General features: G+C 33.1%; 1 protein-coding gene, 1 non-coding gene and 1 pseudogene across 8 annotated transcripts in view; 1 reads left to right on the plus strand and 2 right to left on the minus strand.

Moving 5' to 3' along the window:
- Positions 1–24263, minus strand: part of DGKB (diacylglycerol kinase beta) — a 581858-nt gene that overhangs the window by 74957 nt on the left and 482638 nt on the right. The window lies entirely within an intron of this gene.
- LOC120602621 (uncharacterized) lies at positions 4034–4152 on the plus strand (annotated as a pseudogene).
- On the minus strand, positions 12187–12321 carry LOC120602669 (small nucleolar RNA SNORA70). The gene has a single exon (XR_005652810.1). It is a non-coding gene; the product is annotated as a small nucleolar RNA SNORA70 (small nucleolar RNA).

Genomic DNA, 24263 nt, shown 5'->3' on the forward strand with positions numbered 1-24263 from the left:
TAAATTTTGTATACTATTTCCAAAAAGAAAGTGTGGTTTCTGAAATCTGCAAATACACATATGTATTTTACAGTTTTTAAACTGCATGGCTGTATCTTAGCAATATCTCCCCTAATAAAATATTCTTCTTCTGAAAAACACAAACCACACAATGCTAAGTGAAATACTTATTATAAATATTGTTTCCAGTGATTCAAGTGCTCCAAATGCCAAATAAATTGCTAGGAATAAAGCTAATATTTTTGAAAATAGTTTCATATTAATGGATTTTTTATGCAAACATAGTTTGAATAATCTGAATTGAAACAATACAAATCAGTGCAAAATATACTCATTGCATTATACCACCCCTTTCCAATTTTTATAAAACTTGTGCCCGTGAAAAGTTACTTTTTATTGATACTTTCCCTTGGCAACAGTAAAATCCCAAGGGATTTATAAAAGGTGCTGGAGGAGGTGCATTACCAATCTTATCATTGCAGTATTCACGTTAAAGCAAAGTAATCCTTTTCTGTTTCTGCCCCAACATTTCATAATTATGTCATTTTACAAGAATTGTGTAATTTACATAACCACCTAAATTGTCATAATTACTAGAAGATGCTGAAAAAGCACACGTTAAGCATTTCAGATTCATTTCTGCTCTGTTTTAAACTCATTTGAAATGCCTTTTGCATAAAAATTCTTTTGGTCAACAAAAAAGTAACTTGGGTTTGATTTTGAAGGAACCTCTCTTCTCCCACTCAAGCTGACTTCTCTTTTCCAGGAAGCCTCTTCCAGGTGAATGCTGAGGTTCTACCTGAGTACTTGAGGGCCACCAAGGTAAACAAGACCCTCCTCAACGATTTTCAAGAAGAGGAAATCGAAACTCACAGAAGTCAATTGATTTGAACTGAGTCACACAGGTAATCTCCACAGAGTCAAGGGTAGAACTCACTTTTTTGACTTGCATATTTTGTTCATTTCCCCATACCTTTATCCAGGGCATTTAAAAGAGAAAAAAGAAAAGATAAAAGAATGGGATGGTTTCTCCAGTTTTCTCAGTATGCCATTTCCATTATAATTATCTTAACCATCTGTTTTTTCTTGGAACGGACAAATGAATTTGATATTAAGAAACTAAACTGTCATTCTGTGTGACAGAGAAAGGTTTCAGAAATTGGACCCTATTTCAGGATACAGGAGTGGATATCAATTTTATCAGAGGTTTTATCAGCATCAGTGAAATAGAATGGCAATATTTGGTTAGATTCTTTGGAAATTAGTGGCTCAAGTAATTTTATAAATAAAATTTTATAAATAAAACTCAATGCAGCATGTTATATATGATAATTGCTAAAAGTGTGATTGGAAAACATGTGACATAAAGCACAACTAAACAGTTAAGTGTATTTGAAAATGCCAACTAATTTTCTTTATCTAATTCTGCTTTAACTTCTCTGAAAAGCTAATCTAGCCTGCATACTTAAAAGATAATATATCAATGTTTAGCTTCTTGTAACTAATTTGGCTGTTATGTGAAGCTATAAAATTTTGTAACAATATTGGTGATATACATATATAGCAAACCACATTTCTAGAGTGTTTACCTCTTCCATATACATACACATATTTGGTCACAGACTGCATGCCACCCATCTACACACAATTGATGATACTGCTAATTCAGACTGACTTTTTAAATAAAAAAAATTAAAAAATGAGCTTATTCACTTATTTGATAATTTTTTTGGTCAAAATTACTGTAGTATATGTATTTTAATCTTGATTTAAATATAGAATTTAAAAAGTAATGTACATATTTTACAGTTATAGACTTTTAAAATTGAAAATATCATTTGAAATAACTAATAATTCTTCATAATCATCATTTAAAATGAATTATAATTGTTTCAATTTAACCTAGCATCAGAATAAGTAACTATCAAAAGAAAAAGCAGCTTATCACTTCTCAAATAAGCTGGGGAGGCAGAGCAATTTTCTTAGAAAAATAAAGAGAGTATTCAATTTAATTAAGGAAGAAAAATAATAAATTATTGTTTCTGCCCTCAAAATTGGGAAAATATTAGCAAGGCTTAGAAGAATCAGAGACCCCTTCAATAATAATGTTTTACATAATTTATAATTTGTCATGACACTGAAGAGAAAAAAAGAAAAAAACATATTTGATAAAAGAACAATTTTGAGTTTTTAATAAAAATGAACTTTAGTCAAAGTTTATAAAGCCATTATATATAATATAGTCTTGTAATTTTAGTCAAATAATTTTATACATGGTGGGACATTTTATCTGAAAAAAACAAACTAAAGTTCATAATATTTTCTAAAAATCAAAGCAATTAAACTTTTCCAAACTATAAATTATATATGAGAAAGAAAGAATTTAATTCTAAATTTCTCTTTCCTGAGAGTTACCGAAAGACTTATCAATCAATAACTCAACACACTTAAGGCAAATCAGTTGTACATTAGCAATACTAATAGCTTGATCAACTATCCAAGAAATTAAAATCCAAGAAATTAAAACTAAATAGAAAAAAAAATTAGTAAAAATAAGCATGTAGAACACTGAACATTTTCAGAATTTAATATTAATTTCTTTTTTTTTTCTCTTGGACTGTTTTCTTTTTCCTTTCTTAAATCTTAATATAATATTTACCTTCTGTTTTCTTAAATTTTTGCCAGTGTGGTAGAAGACCAATAAGACAATCTGGAGTATTAAACCTAGTAATAGTTTAGAGTATGAGAAACATCTTTCTGAGATATTTTCCATGTATTCCCTTCTAGTAAATAAGGCTCATTTCACAGCCACAGATAACATACTGCCATCCAGCATTGCATTTGCCTGATACTTTTCTATATTAATCACTCATAATAACCTGTTACTTTGTTAAATACATACACATATATATACACTTATAAATACTTATACAGTATATGTGTATATATTACTTCCACATAAAATAAAAATAAAATTGATATTGACTCCACTGAAACAAACAACATGGATATGAATGGTATGTTCAATTTATTTATGCTTGCCTCCTCCCTCCCTCTCTCCTTTACTCCCTCTCATGCTTCTTTCCTCTATTCCTATTTTTTTAACTACTTTCTAGTTTATGTATTGTTTTCTCCTTCCTCCTTTCAAGTGGCTAGTTGTGAAAATGCTAATGAGGCATTTATTCTTCAATGGAGTCTGTTCAATCTAGTAATGTGCCTGTGTAGCCACCAAATAGCCACCAAATAGCCGCCAACGTGAGAATATATTGTCTTCAGTAAGTGTAAAAAATATATACTTAATTTTCCTAATATTTTACAATTACTTAAGATAATTTTAATGCCATTTGAATTTTAATTCATAGAACATTTATGTAATTTACCCAAGATATTTTCAAGAAAAATCAGAAATAGGTCTGATAGCAACAAAACTGTTTTCCATGGAGGAATCAACAATGTAATTATCTCAGATACGGAACAAGCTATCGAAATGCATCATTCACTTGGCAAAAAAGATGAGAAGTTATCATTTTAAGTTCACCTCTTTAAGATGATACGAAGAAACATTCTTTTTTTCCTTTCAAGTATATATTTTTCTGGATAATCTCTGTAGTGTTCAGTGAATGTTATTCATTCAATATTAATTTTGACACAAAACATAATCAAGAATTCTGTCGTACACAGTAGACTTTATAATTATGAAAGGCGCTTTTGTTACTAATATGTCACAGAAATCAAAGTAATTTTCATGTTAACATATTTTAGATATATCTATTAAATTGGCTGGTATTTTCTCTTTATACAACCATACAATGAATGAATAACCTTCAGAGGTTGTTGAAAGAAAAATGTTTCTCTTAAACCCATGAACCCCTTTTACAAAAATGAGAACTAATGAAAACTGTTACTTTTTGCCTTGGTTTCCAGGCATCTTTGGGCTAAATTTTGGGCTCAACTACAATATACTTTCTTGGGGTATATTTTCTGATTTAATAAGAATGAAATGCAACAATGCTTAAAGGAAATAATCATTCTTGTCTATGGCCATGCCACCCTGAACAAGCTCAATCCTGTCTGATTTCTAAAGCTAAGCAGGGTCGGGCCTGGTTAGTACTTGGATAGGAGACCACCTAGGAAGACCAGGTGCTATAGGAGTAAAAATAATAAATAAATAAAAATTAAAAAAAAGGAAAAAAAAGAGAAAATAATCATTCTCAAAATAGTATAGGACAAAGGGTTAAGGTTTTTATCGTCTGTGAGAAGCAGAGAAATAAAGGTGAAACTTCTAGGCAGGGAAGTTTCAGGCAATCTTCTTTATGTTGGATGCCGGGGCAATGTTGGGTCCATCCCAAGCTTCCTAGTCCAATTTCTCAGGATGAGGCTGGCAGGCAGGAACATTCTTGGGATCGTGGCTATGGGTCAGGAAGTCTCAGTGAGTCACAAGATCTGTGCCAACCCTAGTCCTATTTAAACCAGATCAGACCACTGTTCCCATGTGCCAAGCCCAAATGAGTTACAGGAGGATGAGGATGATGTACCCACACCCGTGGGTATCCTATACGGAAGCACTCAATTAACTCCACAATGATACAACTCTGAATTTTATGAAATTGGATTCATCACATTATGGTAGAAATTTTTCCTTCTTCTCAAAACTACCATTTTGACCTTTCATTTTGTTCTCTTTATGCCTAAAACTTTTATCTTTTATTGTAAAGTTTGAAAATCTTATGTAAATAGGTACAGTCTAATCTAGTATGATATCTTTAACAACTCTTGAACTATTAAACTAGTCAAAGATCTTGTAGGAGATGAAATGGAGAAAATCTATGTTAAGTGCACATAGGCATTCAGTACGTAATATGTATTATATTTATTATTACTCAAATAAAATCAGAATTATACAGATTTATCAACAAATATAGAATAGGTGAATTCAGTTAATTAAGACAGGTAATTCCTAGTGAGAACATATATCAAATTAGCAATCGTGTGCTATTTGAAGAAAATATTTGTTGATATACTACATATTATATGTATGTACAGATGGTAATTAATTTTCACATGCCTGTTGAAGTATCATTGGAATACAACCTATGAAAGTTAGCATGCTTTGTCTAAAGTCTTCAAATTTTTTTAATTTAATTTTTTTGACTTGTCAAAAGGATATAGAGACATAAAGCAATGATTATATTGCAGTGAAGAAGAATTTTGTATTGTCAGCAACAGAGCATCTTCCAAGGGAGATAGATAAATGCCCACTCCCAATGCCTAACTTTGTAACTGCTTTTGCTGTTTGTTTCCTCTCATTCATTTTGCATCCGTGTTAGGCTTGCATCTGTTTATGTACTTGTCTATTATTCATCTACGGGATAACTGCTCAGCAGTCGTTACTTCCTTTCATATCTTTTCTGCATCTTTTTTTCCATGGGTTGTTTTGGCAATAAAACCAAGAAAAGGGTACAAAGCTTATAAAAAAGTGCAGTTGGAACATCATGTTTTTATTGCTCTAGGAACGTTATTGCTGATTTCAAAAAGTTTTTAAAAATGTTAAAATGTACTCAGCAAAGTTTAACGCTCATAGGTATATAAATTTAAAAATTTGAGAAAATGGAATTTAAAAAGTGTTTTCTAAAACAGCTCACTACTGTTTGATCTTTACATGGCAGACTGCCTTGTGTAATTTTCTGTAGACTGTACATTTTAATATCAAAATCTCAAGCAATACAGTCACAATAATCTCTTACATTTATATAGCACTTCATAATTTTATTATGTGTTTACTCATTCATTACGTCCTATGATCTTTCTAGGCAGATAATTAGCATCATCATTTTAAGAATAAAAAAAAAAGAGTAACTGTGTTAAGTGATATGCTAAGGTCAAAAGGTCAATGAACCTCAGAGCCTAGACTAGAATCTATATTTACCTGACACCCATTCAGCCTGGTGTAAACCAGAAGAATCCTCATAATTTAGAGTTGCCCCAGATTTCCCGTGGGCCTAAGGAGTGAATTATAATTTGAGAATCTTAGATTAGGTGAGCATTTCGCCTAATGTGTGTGTGATTTTTCAATTATTTTTGTGTTTCCAAATCCAATAAGACTCTTCTGCAATTAAAGTCCATTACTGCAGAACACAAAAATGTTGCCTTCTATATCCGAGGGTTCATGGATTCTCTGAAGTCCTTCCATTCACCCCAGAATAAAAACTTCAATTCTGTATGATTAATTTGGTTGCCTCAAGCTATATTGTATCTTAAGTATCTAATTTAACATGCTAGATTGGGCCCCAAGTGTAATTTTTAGGTTATTTTCAGAAAAAAAAAACAAAAAACGAAGGTACATAAAACCAATTCAAAGAATCAAAAGCAAGACATCTATAAAACCTCATGTATTCAGAATAAGCTTATATTTGTTTCTTTATGAAATCTTTATATATTTATATGAGATGAATTATAGATTATTAGGAATAATTGCTATTTTCCTTCTTCAGACACTTGTTAACTTGTTCATTGTCTTCATAACTATGAAAAATATGAAGTATTACAAGGCAACTACAGTGTCATTCCTTCATACACAAGGGCCATTAATCATTAAAATATAATTTTTTTTAAATTTTGGTAAGCTCAATAAAAAGAACAATGAAAATCATGATAAAGTCCTTGTGTACTATTAGGCTTGGTTGACTAAAATGTTAAAATGACATGTAGAATTGGTTCTGATTAGAACAGAGATTTTTACCTGACGATGAAAAACAGTCCATGATCTTAGAAGCCTAAAGGATTTTCCAGATTTAAAGCAGCACTAATTCTTTCATTAAATGCCAAAGGCTTCCACTTGAGCATATTAATTAGGTTATGATTTCCGAAGTAATGTTGAGTTGGGGTCATTGGTTATGATACCATTCCTGCAGCTGGCCTGATTATTAAAGGATTGGCGATTAGGTGGTATTGGGAATTAATATGGTGTTGGAGTTTAAAGAAAAATCTATAAAAATATACGTATTTTATCACAGTACTATTTATAGACCCTATAGAAATACATATTGGGTCTAAATGTTGACATGCAGATATAATTAAAAAGTAATTTGATCCTGTTACTTTACCAACTACCACATATGTTTTGCATAAAATGTAAATGGAAAGGCGAAAGTGAGGAAGTAAACATAGCTTGGCACAGGTACACATGTCCTATATCCTGCTCACCAGTTACATATTGCCACTATATTGCCATTAACCAGAAAACACTTTTCTGCCAAAGAGGTTTTTTAAAAAATGGAAACAAATTAATAATTTATATTAATAATATATAAAACAAAAATTGTAGTAGTCACTAACCTTTATGTACTTAATACATAAGTTAAATATTGGCAAATCCACAAAGTTAGTGTGTAACTTTCACATATCTTTCTGAAATCAACACCTTACTAGATAAGTTATAAGAATATAGAGAATTTTAAATAATACTTAACAAGGACATCTTAATAATCTGCTAAAGAGATTTTATTATTAAGTCTCCTTGTGAAATTATTCAAACATCCTATATCTCACAATTGTAAAAGAACAACAAAGCAATTTTCCAAAACCTAGTTTCCATTTAAAAGAAATATTCTTTGGTACCTATGTAAAACTTGTGAAAAGTCACAGAATTTTAACAAGCCATTTGTATTGTGCCCCAAATAACCAAAAAGTATCAATGTTTAAATAATTGCTTAATTATTTTAAAAGTTATTATTTTTGGAGTGGTTAAGCTATCATTAAGTGATAAATGGCAAAAAATGATTTTATTTTGGCCCATGACATCCAGGATTCTCCTTAGAAATCTAAGTTTGTGCTTCCTAATCATTATCAGAGCTGTCACTGTGGCAATATACAACTCATAAGGAAAAATAAACTACCTCCTTCTTCCAACCTCCTCAATGAGAAATGTCAAAAAGTGCCCCCTTACCTTTTGTCCCCTCCCCAAAGAAAGATCCTTGGTGAAAGGGCTAGCTTCTGCTATTTGGGTCTCCTATTTACTAATAGCAATAGAGTAAAAGCACACAGCTAGAAGAAGCTGTCTCTCTGCTCTGACATCTTGTTCTTCATTGTCTTTCAGTCACTGAGTAATTAACTCTTTATAAGCTAAGTGACATCTTCAGTAAATGGTTAGGATTTAGCAGGATTAACAAATGGTGCTATTAACAAACAAACAAATAAACAAACAATAAACCACAGAATTCTCTGAACATTTTTATATGGCTTCTTATTGAATTTGCAGAATCTGTGAGTTAATCATTTCACAAATCTTTTTGGGAAGGTCTCTCCATATTTCTTCTGAGTAGTTATGGTCATAGATATGGTCTTAATATCTACATAACCTTTATCCTCTTTTTTGATTCTTAGTCAAAAAATGCCTACTAGTGGTTAAAAATGCAAACACCATCAGGAAATGATCCCAAATGACTTAATTGTTCTGATTAGATTTAATCTTTCAGAGCATTAATTAACTGTATGAAGCTTCTTCTAATTGAGCTCCATGGCAATCTAAGTAAAGTAAATGCTCATTATTATTATTCTTAAAAATTATAACACTCATAACTACTATGCATAATGTATATCAGTATAATAATGCAATATATAATTATAAAAAGCAATATAAAATATTAAATATAATATAAATAGTAAAACAATCAATAGGCTGATTTTCACTTAGTAGTTCAAAATACAATTTCTCCTACCTAAGATTTTTACCTTAGCGTTTTCTTCCATGGATCCAAAATTCCATAAAAGTATCAAAATTCTGAGTACTATGACTATGTGAAGAAGGGCTCTAAATAGATCCTAACAGATTAACATTAAATATGTGAATGTTATGTCCCTAAATCCAACTTACACAGTTTATGAAAAATGACATAAGTAACATCCTGTAGCACTTATGCATGTCCTAAAATTGTACTTAAGATATAAGCTGATTTTTAAGCAACTTATACACACTTAACAAGAAACAGTGCAAATTAAAAGGCTTTTAAAAATGTAATTAAATTTGAAAATGTTTTAACTGGTTGTCTTTTACCTGAAAGTAGGAAAGCAAAATAAAATAAATGAGTAAAATTGATTCACCTGAACTCCAGAGAACATATAAATACATCATGGGAACATTTATGTAGTTACACATAAGAACAGAAAGGAGAACATTAGAGATATAATGTGAAAAGTCCAGGGGAAAATATTATGAACAAATAAACAATTTTACAGACATTATAAAATTACTGCAAATTAATGATTAAATAATAAAATAAAAAGAAAATTCTTTGCAATTAGTTTTAGAAGCAGTGAATATAAAATAACTAATTGAGATAATAGAGCAAATTGCATTAGGTTACCAACCTGTAGTCATTTATGTTTTAACACAGTATATTATAAAATATTAAATTTATATAAAAAGGCCAATGTGAAGCAAATCGACATTTTTTTGGTCCATATATATGAGGCAGATGATGACTGATGAATGCAAAAACTGAAGCTGATTTCATTTAATGCCGTCAGTCCCTGACCTGCCTGCCTGCTGACATAATTTTCCTTCACAGAAACCAGTCTCCGGTGGCTACCAGTCTTGATCTCATCCAGTATAGGATGAGTTCTCTTTGAATTACTGGAGCAGGGCGTGTGCTAGGATGGATAAATCAGCCAAACAGAAAGGCCTAACAGGGCAAAGAAGCAGTAGGGCACCCGTCCTCACATTGTCCTTAAAGTGACCTCAAGAGTGACTTTCTACGAGGTAAGAGGTAATTCTGTCTCTACTTTGGCTTAGTTTATATCACTCACAGTAAAGGTCACAAATTGTGACAGCTTTCTGTGCTTGAGAATCAGATTACTGTTTGTCTGAGAGGGAGCGGAGAGCCGGGAGGCCTGCTTCTCTTAGGAATCTAGGTCAGGATTCATCCAAGTAATGCCACCCAGGCCTTTCAAAGCAATATCTTACATTGTGGAAATACTTTGAGCAAATCCTGACTGTTGTTCATAAATTATATTACAACCTGAAGGGAGAAAAAGTTATTCTGTCCTTTTTTTGACTCCAGCTTTTCATAAGATAAGTCATAAAGTTTAATTAGTGACCTCAGAGAAAGGTCATAGTTCTTAAATTCAACTATATCCTTCATAACTTCCACGTCAATAATAATAACTGAAGATGATGTTAGTGCTTCTAAATTCAATAGAACTGTCAGCAGCAGTAAATATACAAGAACTACATCCAAATATATGGGAAATTTTATAAAAAAAGTAGATGAAGCTTTCTGGGTGTCTCTGAGACACTGCAAATAATTTGTACTTCATGCAAATACAAAGCATGCCCACATTTCTTAATAGAGGTGACGATATGAAGATTAGAGATTGGAAGAGGATATGATAAAAGGAGAGAATTACAGTAATGGGATAATCTCTTTTTTAAAAAGCAATTTTAGACATTCAATGTAAATAAATGAGAAGGGCCGTAAGCAAGTACATTAAGTCCATGTTTAGGTGATTTACTTTTTTTTAGATAAAAAGATGGGAAATTTAAACAAAATGATGAAAAATGAAAAGCTTAGGGGAAATATCTTATTGCTCTAAGTGTGTATAAATAATGTGGCCAAAACGATGTCTGGTGCCCACTAAAGTGTGGGAAACAGAACCAGCACTTAAAGTGTTGTGCAAATGTGACTCTGAAGTCTGGACGCCTGTTGCTGGTGTGAATGAAACTGAACTGCTAGTTCCCTCCAGGGCTGGGCCACTCAAAGAAGTAGAATAAGTGATGGAAACTGGTGGTGAGAAATAAGCAATACAGAGACATTTTAAAATTCCTAGAACCAGATGGATGCTATAATACATTATCTTTTAATATCAAATAACTCACACGAATATCCTGATTTTTATCTTTGGAAGTCAAGGTCTTATGCAGAAATCACCAACATTTCATGCACTGAAGACACTATTCAAAATAGAGGAACCATACTTTTAGATTCTGGTATGGCATTTCAGTTTCCAAACACATATATCAAAAAATGTCTTTTGAATCATTAGTATATCAAAGTGCACTGCTTTTCAAATACTTTATTCAGAGATAAAATATTCAACTTGTGTTATTTCCTTAGCACACTTTATCTAATAAATAAAAACCTCCCTTCTTAAAATTTCCATTATTTTTCCAATGATGCTGAATCTACAATCATTTTTGACTGTAGGCTCTTCCTCGAATTAGTCTACAATATTGTCAGTTCTTCAAATGATCTCCACTTTGTCCTTTTTATTTTTATAGCTATTTCCGTAATTTGAAACTAAACTGGGATTCATGATAACTGGTTTCTGTCCCATCTTTGCTACTTGGTATTGTTCAAATTTCCTAACTTTACTAAATGAAGGAGTAAAGACTGCTTAATCTAAGTTCCTATTATTGATATTTTCCTTCCATATGCATAAGGTATTATAGGATATTATATGCACGTGTGTGAAAAACTTTATATGTCGTGCTGCTTGACTTTTTAATATCGGTACATTATGAAATATTAAATCTAAGAATAATGGCTAATATTTATTGGGTGGTGATTATTTGCCAGATGCTGCTCTAAGTGTTTCACATCTAATTTTGACAATAACTTTATGTTATGCATTTAAAAATCAATCCCATTTTATAGATGAGGGGACTGGGGATCAGAAATGTTAAGTACCTTGTCCAGTATCACTCAGTTTATAAGTAGAGGGGCCAGAATTCAGAAGCAGATAATCTAGTTTCTGGAGCCACATTTTTTTTTTTTGACAGAAATAGGAATTTATTAGTGGAAGAGTGAGAGAGGGCAGCACCAAGACTCATGATTGCAGGACCCACCATTTGTCCAAGGGCACACGATTGGGGATATATTTGATCCCACAGCCATCTGGGATGTGCCGCTTTTCAGCCACCATGTCTTCAAACTCATCCGCATTAAACTTAGTAAAGCCCCATTTCTTGGGATTGTGGATCTTTTGACAGCCAGAGAACTTGAACTTGGCCTGCGTAGAGCCTCAATCACATGCTCCTTGTTCTGCAGCTTGGTGCGAATGGACACGATTATTTGGCCAATGTGGACTCTGGCCACTGTGCCCTGGAGCTTTCCAAAGGCACCCCATATACCTGTCTGGAGTCTAGACTGGAAATAGCATGAGATCAGACATGAGTGTCCACTGGAAAAGGACTGTCTCCAAGGTCCTTTAGAACAACCCATACAAATAATAGATTGCACACACTACCAAGGATGCTGCTGCTGTTTGCAGCCATTGCACACCGGGCTCCCATGGGGAAAAGAGCACCATTGTGCCATGCTGCCTGTCAGCTTGTGTTGAAAAGCTACATCCATTTCTGTGATAAGAATGGCATATAATTCACTAAAAAGCTCTACATCAAATTATAATTGTAAAGAATATATCCAGTAGCATTTGAAAAATCAGGTTCTATGTATTATTATTATTTTGGCTAAGGGAATGGGACTAACTTTAAGAAATGTGGCTCAGAGATTGTTTTCCTGAGTTTTGGGTCTGTTTCCTCCTCTGGGTCTCCAGCTACCTGGCCCCAGGCTATCAGTACTGGCTTCTTTAACATTTCCCTGAGGGCCCTTACTACCACCTACTCTTAATAATTGATTATTAACCACTGAAATTGCTACTGCTCTCTATTTATCTTTAACATTCTTATATCTGAAGTCTCTCTGGAAATCATTTTTTTCACCTCTTATAGGACTAGAGTTTTGAATACTGTGGTGAGGATGAAACTGTTAAACACCGTCAATAGAATATTTTTCTGCTTGGAGTTGGAAATTTCAATGACCCTCCCCTCTTTTGTTCTCCTCTCAGAAATATGAATCTATTCTATGGATGCAATCTGACTCTTACATACGCATGACTCAACTTCTCTGACTCTCCTTTGTCTGCCTTTTCTCCTTCCCTTTCCTCCTTCTCCGTCTTTCAAACTCCATAAGAGAAAAGATCCACTCAGATAAATTAATCACCTTTTGAAGTGGACACCTTCTTGTGTAGGCTGCTTCCATGGTCCATTGGTCTCTCACATACACAGTATACAGATATTTGCATTTGGTTTAAGTACTAATGCTTGTCCTGTATCAGTTATGACCAATTTAACAGGACCACATGAAAAAAAAAATGATATTTTATACTCAGAGACCAAAGTAGCTGCTAAATATATGAGAATTATGGGTAAAATTCTTGAGTTACTTACAGACTATTCAATATAACTATTAAACACTTCCTAACAACAAGCTGTTTAGACTCAGTAACATGTGGGTTTCACTTTCATTTATGTAAACTCTTGAAGGAGGAGGAGGAAGAGAAGGGAAAGGGGGGATGGAAGGAGAAGAACATCAAAAACAACTACATTTTATAGATGCAATTTCGGAACACAGAGGGAATGGGTAACTTTTCTGAGGATACGGAACTAATGAGGGGCAGAGCCAAGATGTGATTTGAAATAATGATGCCTGCCTTATACTATCATGCTGAATTCCGGAACAGATTTCAGGTTCTTTTTAAGAGGCCTTCTCTACGCTCTTGTGCTTTTCTATATGCTTGCATCCTTGTCCTCATTCTCTTGTCTCTCTCTCTCCCTCCCATCCCTCTCTCTCAGTACTTTATTTATTTTAATTATTATTATTTTAAGCTACTTCTAGGTATTTTAAAACTTTTTCTAGAATGTCCAAAATTGTGGGGATTTTTGTTTGTTTGTTTTCTTTCCCTGCTTTTCCCCCAGGGTAAACACAACGGTATGCTATCAAGTTTATCCTAAAAGTAAATAAGAAGTCAAAAATAGAGCCAAACTGAGATTCTCCCCTTGTATTGACCCTATCTCAAACCTTTCCCTAATACCTCATGAAGAATTCTTCCTATCATGGATAGTTAAAAATATTGATGATTTCCCTAGAGTGAACAATGCTCTGTAGCACTGAGAAGTGTAAACAACACAGCTTTTCCCTTCTACTTGGCAGAGCAGCCAACAGAAGCTGGAGGAAGTCCCACATTCAATTCCTTATATTAACTTAACATAAAATATACACAGATTTTTTAATGTAAGAAATGAGGTATGGTAGGAAGAAAGCAGATGTGGAGGTCAATGTGATGAAGTCTGAGTGTGGTATCAACCCTATCCAACTAACCTTCCCTTAAAACTGTTTCTCATTGCCTGGCCAAGGATTATTTGCAATCAACAAACTTGAAAGTTCTTACTGAGAGATAGATGTAAACGTTGCAACAAAAATGAAAACATTCCCATATTAAGCTTTGGAAAAAATAAAATAATTTAATTAGAGGTGTTTTAATGATTAAAATATTTTAATATTAATCACCCTCCTATTGCTACCACACATAATGCAATCAGCAGAGTCAATGTGTGTATACTCTTATGATGATAAAGACTAAGACACAGAATTCAATTAAAGACATTTCACTCTACTCGAAGCATATCCCTTGGCCCCTAATTAAGTGGGAAAAAGAAAAATGTATAAAGACTTCTTGAAATATTTTCAGAGAGCTCTAAAACAGGAAGTATATCCAGCGGTTACTTGGAGACCTCTGGGCTGTTACAAAGGGAAGAGTGAAAAATAAGGCTAACACGATGCCCTTGCCAAAGACCTTCACACACACGAAATAATACTATGGGTCCCTACTCCTAGCTCCAGCACTTACCTCCCTACTGATTCTTTCACTGTAGTTTGTGAAAAAGGCTTTGGTCTTTACTGTACTATCCTCCCAGCTTTTTTCCCCTCCTCTTCCTTCTACAGCTAAGTTTTAGCACAGTTACTTGCATTTTCTTTTCTACATTTCCTCACCTGCCAGTCACTCATATGTAAACTGCATTCAAGCTTCAACTATGTGGTCTAACCCCCCTGAACCTGTGCCAACAAAGATCACTGAGGTCTTACTAAGTGCGAGACATAATGCACATATGTTTCAGCCTCTCTTCTCTTGATCTTTTGAAAGCTTGTGGAACAACTCTATAATACGGAAATTCTCTTCTTTTAATCTCTTTATCATAATGTCCTCTATGATTATCTCATTTCTTATTGATCTTCTTCTTAAAACATAGCAGAGTTCTGTCCATTCCATTAGATTTTCAAAGAACCAGTTTGTTTGATTTATTTATCTGTTGAATATTTTCTATTAAATAACTTTTTACTCTTACCTTTTATATTTTTTGCATTTACTCTACTATTTTTCTAATTTTCTAAGTTGACTTTTTAGCTCCATTTTCAATCTCTCTTTTTTCACTGTACTTATATAATAGCTACATAATTTTCCCATTAAATACCACTTGAGCTAATGTTCTTAATCTGCAGTATTTTATGTTTAATTTCATTTTAATATTGTCTTACATTTTGATGTTTTAATTTTTACAAATGTGTGAATATTTGAAGTGCATTTTTTTGGTCTTTTTAAAAAATATTCTAAGTGGGAGACTAAAACGATTTGCTTCATGTGTTTTAAAAGATTATTCAAGCTTTTGTGGTAATAGTGGATAGAACATGGCCAGAGTGAATGTTAGGAAACAAATTGGAGGTTGTTGCAGTAGTTCTTTTGTGAGAGAATGATGGTTTTATTAGGATATTTATAGTGAAGATAGAAGAGTGAACAGATACAAAATATTCACTGAAGGTACAATAGACAGTGTAAATAGTAGCATCATAAAAAAAATTAAGAAAAAATGAGTAAAGGGTGAGCAAGGGTTAAGCATAAGTAGAGTCTTCTTAATTTCTCTATGTGTCCCTTCTAATTAAGTAATGAGAATAATTCATATTGGGTCTAGGCTTTAAGTTATCTTAGCCCTAACTGCACTCATCGTTTCCACCTTTAACAAAAACATAGGTATGATGTTTTTTATTTACTTACTAAATAGACTTTAAATGATACTATGGGTCAATATAAAATAATAGCGTTCTTTATTTGGTGTAGGATAACCATATGAACCAAGGGACTATGTTAACATACATTACGATAACAAAATGTTCTTCTAACTGTGGAAAGGCTAAATATAAATCCTGTTCAAGTCACTTTTTTTGTAAGCCAATAGAATTCTGTGATACCATTTGCTCAATTTATTTGATTGCACTTAATTTTTAATGGGCACCCAGAATAAGAAGAGTTCGTATATATTAGGGGTAGGGAGAATTGTGCTTGGGAAAGGTACTTGGATAAGAATTGGAATACAGATTCTTTTAGTTGGTGCATTAAGATTTTGTTTACACCATCAAGAATCAATAAACAATCTGAATTTAAGACATTTTGGATTTGCTGCCTAGAGGAATAACTAAAGATACATTTTCAAAGAGTACAGATAAAATTTATAGACAGCTGAAATTAGGGTGAAATACAACAGGACATTCTCTGCTACTTTGTCCTATAGTTTCCTTGCATAATCCAAGAACATTTAATCAGTTCAAATGTGCCTGAATAGAGGAGAACAAAAATTGCTGGAGGGTGAAAGGGATGGGAGGGAACAACCCAGAGATGGCAATTGCCGCTGCAGCTCTCCAATGGCAACAAGTGTTATGGAAATACCCATAACCACAATCGAGCCTATGTACAGCAGGAATCTGGTCTTTGGTGCAAAGAGGAACAGACTTTTCAGTTGTTTTAATTTGCCCATGATGTGAAATAAAATAATGACCACGTAAGGGAATTTAAAAAGAGAGAATCTGTAGATCCAGGGTAAGATTGCTGCTTCAAATAGGGATCACTCTTTAAAAAAAAAAAATATTCATATATAGCCCCAAGAAAATTCCAATTTTTTTGGAAATTTGCATTTACTTACTAATCAAAAAAAAAAAAAAAACAACAACAAAAAAAACTGATTCTTAAAGGCTGTTCAAGTTCAAGTCTTGTTCTAATCTGTAATGTGTATGTGTGAAATATTAGTCTATAAAATTTGTTCAACAGGTTTGAAGCAACTATCCTATAGCACAATTTTTTTTTTTTAACTCTACACAATTACCTGCTGAACATGGTTTAAAAAATTACCTGGATACTCATCTCTTTTCTATCTGGAGTAGAGTACAGATTCACTAATGTGCATTGACTGTCTCTGTCCTATCTAATAAAATTTTTCCTAAAGTCAAAGTTAGACACAAACTCAAAAGTGGAAAGTGCAACTATGTGCAGTAATCTTTGATACATAAGGGCCGTTTTATATATTCATCAACAAGAATAATTTTTAAAAAATATAATACTGGCAATATAACAGTCTGTTATGTTAACCTCAATGAGATTTTCTGCATTTGTTCAAAATACATTAAATATTCATTTAGTAAAGTGAATATATTTCAAATGTTCATTTTCATTGCAGTTATCTTATAATTAATTATGGAGTATTTGAAATTGCTAGTGGATACTATGAATTTCTCTTTTTGGTAATAGGAATTTCTCGTATAGTCACTGAAACACTAAAATTACAGAAATTTTTCATTGCATTTTCTCCTATTTTTCTTTTCACCTGTGGTTTAATGTTAAATGGTGTTTCTTAATTTATAAGCAACTTATTGTATGAAATAAACACATTTCAAATTGTTAAGCACTTCTGTCTTTTAGGTTTGCAGTTATGCATGTCTTGACTTTCAAACTTTATTGCAGATTAAAAACAGATTAAAACATACATGTGCATACGCACACACACACACCACACACATACACACACACACACACACACGCACACACACACACACCTTGAATTTGCTTAGGAAAGAAATCCATCAAAATAAATAATTCATGTTGGGATGGACTGAAATCTATCTAGTCTTTTAGGAGGTGCCAACAGATGGTTTACATTTATAGAATGCACACTTGCTGACTTCCAAATAGAAATTAAAATTCATAAAGTATATCATTAGTACTCTTTATAAGCAGCATTATGTTTATGATATGAATTTGGTTTTCCCCAGGTGAATAGTTTTTTTTAGTAAAAAAAAAAAAAAAAAACAGTGAAACAAATTGCTTTCCAGTTACTATTTCATATTAGCATGTTTAAAATCAAACCCTGTTGGTGATCAGCCAGCAACATTTAAGTCAATGGGCTCAGAGCTAGATGAGGCTTTATTTCCATGATAGCCAAGATTTTATAAGAACGCTTAGACATTTTTCATTATTAAAACAATCGATATTATTACAACTAATAAAATATGGCAGTATCTCAAGCGTTCAGATATTATTACATCAGGTAGATTAGGAATGTTTAAACAATATAATTAAGAGTGAAACTTCATCTTATTAAAGGTCAGGCAACTAGGCCCTTTAGTTAATTTTAGCAACTCTTTGGCCTAAGTGTGGCCACTTAATTCCATGGAATTACAGTAACATTTCATTTTCAGTGAACCTTGCTGCTAACTAAAATGTTAACATTTAACTCAGGTAAGGTTATGATTAAAACTTACTTTAAGCCCACAAAAAGAGATGATTTATTGTTCATTAAGATATTGTCTATATAGTAGAAAGGGTAATATTGTCAATTATACATTTAATGCAATCAAAAAGTCCAGAAAACCATTAAAAAAATAAGCCTGGGACCTTATTCACTGTGTAGGTAATGGCTTACCTGATCACATTAACTAAATAAATGGCAAAACCTCTTCGGAAAGTCTGTATTTATATGCAGGCTATAAGAAAATTAACTAAATGAACTGGTCAACTGCTAGATGCCCATGCGTTTTAACTCTTTTAAATTATGCAGGCAATTGTTTTTATTGTCTTCAACATGTTGGGTTGCCCAATGCCAAATAATTTAGATAAATATTATAGTGGCAAAAAACTTGTCATTTTTGTAAAACAAATAAATAAACAAGAAAGTCAAATATAAATGTTTGGTATCATAGAAATAAAATAACTGGTGCTTAGGTTGGATTTGTTGCTTTCTAAGCAATAGTTTCAGTAATGTATAGATAGTTCCTCCACATTTTTATGCAGAAATACGTAAGTGCTGGCACCTATCATTCCAGGGCAAATGTAATATTCTCTCTTTGTAAACTTTAGATATTATATACCCTGTGGCAATGGATGAGGGACAAAAGTTTTAGAGACATCTACTCACAAACATCTAGAGCTGAGCTGATATGTTTGCTTTTTCAGTGATTAATTTGATATGCTAAATCAGGGATAAAAATAAACATTATATTTAGATTCAACTAATCCTTAATTGATTTAACATGTAGTATACACATGACCAAATATAAGATTGAGCAAGATCTTCTTTAAAATGGGTTTAGGAAAAATACAAAATATATTTTATACAACGATATTTTATTCTTAAAAATAAAATATAGAATATAATTTTTGATATTTTAAAAGGGATACAATGATTTGGTACTATTTTTGAATTTTATGTTCCAGCATTCAATATTCCTCTCTGTCAGTCTGGTTTTTTTTTTTTTCAACTAGACACATAGTATTCCAAAAGCTTACATTCTATATTCTTTTTCAAAAAGCAATTGGCATTAAATGTCCTTGAAAACACAAAGTAGAAACAAATTCTTCCATGTAAAGCTCCCTAATTAAACAACTTAAAAAAAAAAAAAAAACTGTGAGCAGGAGATTATGCTTAGCGAAATATACTTTATACATCCATCACAGAAGACCTTGAATAAATTCTGGGTTGTGTGGTGAATAATTAATAACATGGACATATCCTCTCTGGCTTTAGGTTAGGAGAAAGTATAGTGAGGGCAGAGAGAGCCCTCTGGAGAGTAAGAGATCCCCAGATAAGAATACATAGCAGCTGGATTTTCAACTTAGCAAAGGAATCCCAACAGTACAATGGTGTTAGGTAGAAAGAATTTACATTTTTGAGCCATCTTTTACCTTGTAGCGTGGATGGAACCCAAATGTACTCTCTGCCCCTGGTGGAATGACTTGGAAGACTTCCGGGCTCAGAGTCAGGGACCTGTCACTGTTGTGGCTATTGCAAAGTACAATTCAAATGGTGATACACCCAGATAGGGTATAGATGTGGGATGACAAACCCAGAGTTCTGGTCAAAGGAGCTCCTACCAATCAGGCAGTAGTAAACGAAATCAGACTATAGCTTACAGTAGCAACTGAGCAAGCAGCAATGATGTCGATGAGGGTTACTGCCCTGGGAATCAAGGGAGCCAGAGGATACAAGTCAGATTTTCCTTTCCCATCAAGAGATGACTTAGACCATATCTCTCCCAACACACATCAAGATGACATCTTGGAATAAATCTGAGGAGGGGGACAGGTGGTGAAGAATGCTGAGGAGCTGTACATTTTATCTTAGAATGATTGAACATTAAGTAAAGAATTCGTTAACTGTCAGAACAAACACATTTTAAAATAGATAAGACTATACACTTTGTTTTGCTTTCCTGCTATTCAGCAGATGGTGGTAAGTTAGACTCAATTAATAATTGATAAAATAAACTAAATGTTATCTACATACCTGAGTAAGCTGTGAGTTTGCAACTCTACAAAAACAGGTAGTATTATTATGATTATTTATATCTTTTATTGTGTGGTATATCCTACATCCAGGTGAAGGAGGGAACCATACAGCATCAAATTTTTTCAGTTTTCATGCATTTGATCAGAAATCTCTCTGAAACAGCCATATCACATCCTTTCAGGTTGGCCTTGGTTTCTACATTACATAAACCCAAATACAAAACACCTGCCTCTAGGGACCTCAGTAGCCTGATTATGAGACATCTAGAAATGTTCTGGCTGTTTTCCAGGCAGGAATCTAAAGGGAGGTTCCTAAGTCCTGATCACAATTAAGGATCTCACTCAGAATATAGGCTCAATTTTTACGAGTAGTAGAGACCATCAATGAACAGAACCTAAATTGTAAGAAAGTCAAGTAGCTACTGTTTGTACACTTTTCAGAACCCTGAGCCACCATATAAGAAATACAGCTATTCTTCTGGAGTGACCTTGGAGATTTCATGTGGAGAATGAGTCTCTGACATTACATGGAGAGACCAAGCTGTCCCAAGTGTCCCAGCATTGGTGCAGTCATGTGAGTGAGAGATCTTGGATGTATCGTTCCATTTGTGCATTCCTATTATCATAGCCCCAGTTAACTTCACTGGGAGCAGAAAGACTGCCAAGTTGAGCCCAGTAAATGCCTAGAATCATGAGAAAAAAAGTGGACACTGTGGTTTTAAGCCACTAAAATTTAAGATAGTTTTTCATATAGCAATAAGTAACCCAAACTGAAACTTTACCAGAAGTAAGGTTTTGCTGTAACATAAACCAAAAATATGTGGCACTGGTGTTGTGATGGAGACTGGGCAGAATCGGGAAGGACTTTGAGAAGATTGTTAATGAAAACTGGAAAGGCTCTGTTTTTCAGCTTTCTATGCCACCCTTCACTTGGATTTCTGTAACAACGTCTTGATTTTTCTGTCACAAATACATTTTTTTCCAAGTCAGAAATCATTCTAAAACCAAATCTGATCATATCAGAGTGAAAAACTAAATAAACAAACCCCGCTCCCCAAACCGTCAAAGATACTCTACTAAGCATCGAATAATTTGTTTTTTATTTTTATATTGGGGGCTTCAAGGTCCAGTTTACACTTGCTTCTCTGGTCCTAAGAGTTAGTGCATACATTTTGACTTGAAAAATGTTTCTCTATGTTTGGAATCCTTTTCCTTCTCTTGTATTCTCTTTCCTTTTTATTTAGTTTTTGCTTAGGAGTGTCAGTTCAGATGTTATTCATCTTATCACTTAAATGTCCATATTCTTCTGTTACCCTCCCCATACTGTGCTAATTGTTCCAACTAACATATTTTTGAATTCTGACATTTTTCATATTCCTCTCTATTGTGGCTTCCACATCCTTTCTTGGCTAATCTAATACCCAAATGTTCTTTTCATACTTCTTTTGGGAAATCTTTTCTCGCTTTTCCAAGATTGAGTTAGATGCTCTGCCTCTGGATCCTATGGTATCCCATCCCCACCCCAGGAACTGTGTTTTTCAAGCTACAATATACCTGTGTGTTTATGTCGATCTTGTTCCCCTTAGACTCTCAGTAAATTAAAGACAAGAGTCATGCCTATTTTTCTCTATTCCCAGGGTTGAGAATAGTATCTGGTACACAGTCAGCTCTTTATAAACATATTCTGACTAAGTAAATAATGAATAAATAACTGGGCCAAGTACTTTTGTACTTTTTCTCAAATATTTTCATTCTGGCAAAGTAAACATACAAAAACCATCTCCCAATTTGTGGTATTCATGTAATTTTTGTTTGCTTCTTGCTTTTATTGTGAGAGGATTATACAGTGGGAATAGTGGTAAAATTGGGGAGTATGGGTTGTTGTTGAAGTACCCTCTTGCCCTTGGCCCAGACTAAGTAGGTAAATGCTATTGAGTACATGTTAGTACTACATAAAAGGCAACCTTTTCTATGATGGCCTATTCTCTGTGCTCATTCAATTGTTGTTTTTACAAGGCAAATAGCTATCAGTGTATAGAGAAGCCATCAAGCTCTTATAAATGGTTTTAAAATACTGTTTTTAGTTTGTATGCCTTCAAATTGCGCTTAAATAACACAGTTATTTTTGACTGATTGATTCTAAGAATTTTGCTATTACAGCCAAACTATGACATTTTGCATCATATATTTTTAGCATTTTTAAAGAATGAAATGCTTTTCTATTTTTTAAAATGATTTTTCATTTTGAATTTCAGCCAAATATCTCAAAAATCCATAGCTCCTAGAACTCAGGGAAAATTAGCAAGGCCAAATAAAATATATGTGGCTTGCTGCTGCAGCTGTATATTTTAAAGAAAGCTAATATATCGACTAATTCTTAGAAAAGCATCTATAAATTGCTGTCTTTGAAAAATGTTTGTAGCTATAAAGGCTAGAGATGATGTCATTTTGCTGCCACAGGTAAAGAGGCTTCTGTGTGTTTGACCTTTTAAGTATATCTATTGAGATTCTAAATACCAATGTACCAAAATACATCCACCATTATTTCTCCAACAGGACTCAAAATAAAATGTTTTACTGTATCAATTTATATCCTTATGCTTTTTTTTACCCTCTGATTATTTTAATGGCTACCTTTTAACATACAAAGGAATATACATTGGTTTAACTAAATGGACAAATACTATTCCTTTTAATATAGCCTCATAATTTAAAGCGATCATTGTCTAATCAATTTCCTTGATATTAATGATCACCACTGGCATTAAAATACATTAATACTTTAATAATATGATATGCTGCTGTATAATTAAAGTTTTTTTGTTTTAATTTCTTTCTCATGTGAACATTATATTTTAAAGCTAATTTCACTTGAAACATAATTGATGAATAAGTTAGTTTCTTTCTAGAAATACCTGTGATATATTAAACATATTTGTATATAAGTGTATATCTGTGTGTTTTCCAGGGTGTGGCAGATTAAAGATACCATAGATTCTTTGATGCTTTTCCCACCAAGTCTTAGAAGGTTCCAAACTGTTTAACCAAAAGACAACAGCAAAAGTGATACTGTGCCCATTTCTGGGCCAGTCCTTAGGAAAGACTGGCAGCTTCCCCCTCCTGTCTTTTGAAACTACATGGATAAGTATATGGATCCAGACCAACCGAGCCTTTCAGCCCTCCATGCTAAGATGCAAAGCTGAACTCCCTAGTCATGCCTCATGGAACAGAAGAATTACTTGCTAAATTACCGACCCATAGAACCATGAGTTGCAATAATTGGTTGCCGTTTTAAGCCACTAAGTTTTGCATGATTTGTTATACAACAGATAACCAGAATATAGGATAGATGGTATAATTCTTGGGCTGACACTCATTTGGTGATTCACTTTCATCAAACTATTTCAGAACTATTCTACTTACTAGGCTACAATAGGGCAAATATCTAAATATTGGAAATAACCCACAGGCATATCGATATTGAAACTATTAAGTCTGTAATTACAAGTTAAAGACTTAATAGGAAAAAAAAAAAATCAAGGTTACCGCCATGTATTATCTAAGTTTTATAACTGTTTTGGAGGTAAGTCAGATCTGTTAGCTTCTACCCCACTGATCGAACCACTTAGTAGAATTATCTGAGTTTAGATTTTAAACATCTAGATTAAACATTAAAATAACATGTACATGTGCATGTGCACGTACAGACACACATGCACACATATACACGCACTCTCCAAATACTTCTCTCATATCACCAGATTATAAGTCATCTTATAAAGATTCTGTGAGATAAGTGAATTTACCCACCACCCACAGGC

This window comes from Pteropus medius, unplaced genomic scaffold (assembly GCF_902729225.1).
Source record: "Pteropus medius unplaced genomic scaffold, Ma_sr-lr_union100, whole genome shotgun sequence".
Classification (NCBI taxonomy): Eukaryota; Metazoa; Chordata; class Mammalia; order Chiroptera; family Pteropodidae; genus Pteropus; species Pteropus medius.